The 5,350-nt window shown below is 35.9% G+C and overlaps 1 pseudogene; it reads left to right on the top strand.

Annotated features, from left to right (window-relative positions):
* The first annotated feature begins 481 nt into the window (after positions 1-481).
* On the top strand, positions 482-719 carry LOC123937250 (annotated as a pseudogene).
* The last annotated feature ends 4,631 nt before the right edge of the window (positions 720-5,350 follow it).

Here is a 5,350-nt window from a genome sequence, read left to right as displayed (position 1 = left end):
GGAACATGTAATACGTTGGATAAAAATTAATTTGCTAACAATGGGCAAGACAGAGATCTGAAATATTAAACCAAGCATCCTTTGGAGAATCGTTTTATCTTATGGCCCAGTTTCTGAATAGAATGTGTTGTTTTGGACTCCTGAATGTTCTTGACATGAGCTACTGAGGCTGATACAGAATCCTTACCTATGAGGTCTTGAATCCCAGATGGAATTTTGAGTAAAGTGTGGCTCAGCCAGAGGCAAGGGAACATTCTAAGGGAATTACATTCTAAATGTAATTTTCCTTTTAATAAGCAAGGCTGTCTGAAGGGCAGCACTATTAGAGGCAGCACACCTGAGGGCAGGGTTTTTAAGGTTATAAGAGAACTGAATGTAATGCTCTTCATCTGAAGGTCAGTAGATATCTTACTAAATCTCTTTCAAAAGGACAACTGTAGGCCTTAGAGATTGGGACCGGCTGGGATTGCAGAAGATCAACATGCCTTTGCCTACAGATTTACTACACCAACCTTAGGAAAGGAAAAAAATAAAAACAAAAAGAAATGGCTAGTTCAAAGCCCAGAGTCCTATTTTATGGATGTAAGATGTTCAGGTTGCTACAAGATTCCCACGGTTTTCAGCCAGGCTCAGATGGTGGTTCAACAGTGTTGTGCCAGCCAACAGGAGGAAAGGGCAGACTCACAGAAGGATGTTCATTTAGAATAAAGCAGCACTAATGATCTACACCACCTCTTGAATTTGTGTTATACTGCAGAAAGCCTTATCAGTTCAGTAATTTGATTACTCTACCAAGATAATATAACTACGTTTAATTTTTTAAGGTATACAACAGTGATCTCCTATCTTGGTGTTGGTGTTTCAATAAAGTTTTGGTTATGGGCAAAAAATAAATAAATATAATAAAATTACAACTTTAAGAACCAAATCTTAATTTAAAAATGAGGGGAAACCCATAATCTCACTGCCTATTCAAATAAATTATTATCAATTTTTATGTGTCTCTTATCTGTTTTACAAAAATAATAAATACTATAATTATAGGACAGGTAAGAGTTTGTATATTTTTCTATTAATATTGTGGAAAACACATTCTTTTTAATGAGTATGTCATATTCTCATTATAATTACTTAACTATTTCTATTATTGTAAATGAAAACTCTTTCTAATTTTTGCTACCATGAATAACATCACAATACCTTTTTGTATGATTATAACTTCTTTTTTTAGTAGAGAGATTATTCCTTTAGTGAGAAATTGCCAAGAGTGAGATTATATGGTCAACGCCTATGAATATTTTTATGGCTCTGAAATGTGTTGCCAAATTGCTTGCTAAAAGGGTTGTACCAAATGCAAGTTGGCTTTTAAAGGTCAGACTTATTTTGATACAAGATCAACATATGTGCTATATTAAACTAACCACTCATCAACTAGTGAAAAACAAAACATATCATTTCCTAATTCATAGAATAAGAATATAATCCAGGAATCGTGCCAGAGTCTGCCATATTGTGAATGCGCCAGGCAATCACAAACCTCAGTTCTGTTCACTTTGGTCATAATTCTAAAGTGGATCCCTTCTGAAAGTTACATTTTAGAAAAGCTGTGGCCTGAAGCCCAGAGAAGATAAATTCAATGCTTCTTTTCTGCCTCAGTACACATAGTAGGAGGACCCAGCCTTTACTTTGTAAATATGCATAGTGAGCTCAGTTTCATTTTGTAATCTTCACTTGAGAGGATTAAGAAATGACAATTATACCTAGTGCCCAAACTCCCTGGAAACAAGGTAATTTTCCTTTTAAGAAACCAGGCAGTCAGATTCTGATGCATAGTTTAAAGATACCAGACACAAGCAGTTCTATCTGCACAATGACACAGTTGTATTATTTGTTATTCTTGGTTTAGGAGATACATTTAATGAAAGGGCTAAAATGAACATATGAATGGATCCAGGGAAACCGGAGCCACAGGTGACCTATAAGAGAATGAATCCTTTCCATGGCATAGATTTAATTCAGGTGAATGATCACAGGATCCGAGGTTCGGTGTTTTAACAACTGCCCCAGGATGTCTTGGTCTCAGCGAAAGTGGCTAAATCCCTTCCTCTCTTCTTTCTCTAATATACATAAAGTCTTTGTGTAGGGTTTGGAATAACATCATTTAGTTGTTATTCCATAAATGCCTGCATTCATTCTTCAGGTTGTTTTCTTATATTCTCATTTGACTTCCCTCTCTGGAGTACTGAATTAAACTTCCTTGATAATCAGGATATCTGTTTATTTAATGTAATGGCTGCCTCTTTTTTTTTTTTTTTTTTTTTTAATTATCTCCAGGCACATCTTTATGGATCACTGAAAAAGAAGACTTCGTTTCTCAAACAACACAACCAGCAGCCAGAGGGACCTTATCAGGTGGAATTCTCAATGCAGGGGAGACACCAAGAAGTTGGCAAAAGGGAACAGAAGGATGGATATGGTAACCAAAATTTTCTGTTGGTGCCCTGGTCTTGGGACCTGGCACAGAGAATAGGGGTGATGGGTGCCCATCTTAGCAGCATTAGCAAAATAAAGAAGTCCTAGAGACTAGATGTTTATGCACAAGTTCTAGAGTCAGACAGACTTGGGGTATATGTCTCTCAATCACTTCATAGCATCTCCATTACTCAATAGCTCTGAGACTTTGGGCAGGATCCCGAACTTCTCCAATCACAAATTCACCTTCCATAAAATAGAATTAATGTCTACTTTTCATAGGGCCAGATAGAGGTTTTCTTTTCTAGTCTTTTTCCTGATGGTGGCTACTGACTGACTACAAGCAAAGGTAGCTGATATTTGAGAAAGAAACCATGACTTTTAATTTTACTTTTAATCTGACTTGTGTACCGTGAGTGAAACATTAGGCTTTGGACTCATTGAGGAAACTCCTTATATAATGAATTATTTAGCAAGGTTGTGGGATACAAAGTTGATATATGAAACTCAATTTTATTTCTATAAAAGAGCCACAAACAAGTGGAAAATGAAATTGAAAAATTATTCATTTACAGGAACATTTAAAAACATAAAATACAAATAAATTTTTAACAAAAGATATATAAAGTTCTACACTGAAATGTGAAAAACACTGATGAGAGAAATTTAAGAAGACTTAAATGGAGAAATATATAATGTTCATAGACTGGATGACGTAATATCATTAAAATCTCAGTTCTTCTGAAATCGAACTATATATTCACTGAATATATATGTGGAGAAAAATAAATTTCTACTCCAACCTCACGTAATATACAAAAATTAACAAAGATGAATCACAAATCCCAACATAAATGCTAAAACTCTAAAAGTGTCTAGAAAAAAAATCAGGAGAATATATTGAGCCTGGAATAGGTGATAACTTATTAGAGAGAACACACACAAAAAATGTAAGCATAAAGAAAAAAATGAGTAACTTGGACTTCATCAGAATTAAAATCTTTTGCTCATCAACGAAACCATTAAGAAAATGAATGAACAGGGGCGCCTGGTGGCTCAGTGGGTTAAAGCCTCTGCCTTCGGCTCAGATCATGATCTCAGGGTCCTGGGATCGAGCCCCACATCGGGCGCTCTGCTCAGCAGGCTCCCTGCTTCCTGTCTCTCTCTGCCTCCCTAATAAATAAATAAATAAATAAAATCTTAAAAAAAAAAAAGAAAATGAATGAACAAGCCACAAACTAGGAGAAAATATTGTAATACGCAGATACGAACTTAGATCCAGAAAATATAAAAAGAACTATTAATCAATAAAACAAGTAAACGAAAAAACCAATGAAGTCGGCAAAAGATATGAATACACAGCTCACAAAAGACACATGATCAATTAACATAAGAAAAAATAGTCAACACCATTATTCATCAGGGAAAGGCGTATTAAAATTGTAATGCAATATTAAGTTACGCTTATTATAATATTTAAAATTTCAAAGATGGACAATACCAGATGTAGGCGAGGACATGAGACAACCAGAACTGACATGCACTACTGATGAGAGTATAAAATCAAGCGGCCCCTTCAGAAAAATGTTTGGCAGCTTCTTATGAAGTTAAACATATACTTAACCTATGAACCAGCAATTAGGTATTAACAGAACAGAAATAAAAACACTCACTGTTTTTATTTTTATCACACCTAAAAACAATCCAAATGTCCATCGACAGGAGAATGGATCAACAAATTGCGATATATTCATACTAAAGAATTCTCCCTACAATAAAAAAGAAAGAAGTACCAATACATGCAAGATGGATGAATGTCAAAAACCCACTGAACAAAAGAAGTCAGATACAAAAGCAAAACTACTATATGTCTGCATTCATATCAAGTTCAAGAACAGACAAAACTAACCTATGATAGATGTCAGAACCATGTGTGCCTGTGGATGTGGGTGGGATTGACTGAAGGGCGCACAGAGGACAGTTTGGTGGTTTTGGAAACATTTTTCATCTTGGTCACTGTGTTGGTTTAATGTGTCTATACATTTACCAAAGCTCTTCAGATTTTATACATAAGATCTGTTCTCTATACATAAATTTTATTTTAATAAAAATACAAAATGAATGCATCTCAATTGTGAGTCAAGCTGGAAAACCAAATGAAAGCAACTTAATTTTGTTTCTCTGGTATTTAAAATTTTTAAGACATATCATTTACTCAAGTATCTCCACCATCTACTCTGTATATCCTTCCAATTTTAGGTGGTAAACTATGATTATTTTCCCCCAAGTAGTTTCTGTCCTTGGAGGTAGAAGAAAGGAAAGAACTATTTCAGTTTTATAAATAGTATAAGAACAAAGAAAGAACTGCAAACTATGGTTTCCATTTTCATTAGTTTACAGCAAGTAGTTTTTAAAATTTTTATTTTAGAGAGAGAGGAGAGAGACAGCATGAGCGGGGGCCAGGAAAGGGGAGAGGGAGCGAGAACCTCCAGCTAACTCTGTGCTAAGCTGGGAGCCCACTGCGGGGCTCAATCCCACAACCCTGAGATGCCTGAGATCATGACCTGAGCCAAAACCAAGAGCGAGAGGCTTAACCGACTGAGACATCCAGGCACTCCAAGCAAGTAGTTTTAATTACATGAAGTTTATAGGATCTAAAAAAAAAAAAAAAAGATTTGAGAGAGAGGAGAGCGAGAACAGGAGCGGAGAGGAGGTAGCGAGGGGCTGAGGGAGAGGGGGAAGCCGACTCTTTTTTTTTTTTTAAGATTTTATTTATTTATTTTACAGACAGAGATCACAAGTAGGCAGAGAGAGAGAGAGAGAGAGGAGGAAGCAGGCTCCCTGATGAGCAGAGAGCCCGATGCGGGACTCGATCCCA

Source organism: Meles meles, chromosome 2, assembly GCF_922984935.1.
Source record: "Meles meles chromosome 2, mMelMel3.1 paternal haplotype, whole genome shotgun sequence".
NCBI lineage: Eukaryota > Metazoa > Chordata > Mammalia > Carnivora > Mustelidae > Meles > Meles meles.
This window is presented reverse-complemented; position numbering and strand designations above follow the sequence as displayed.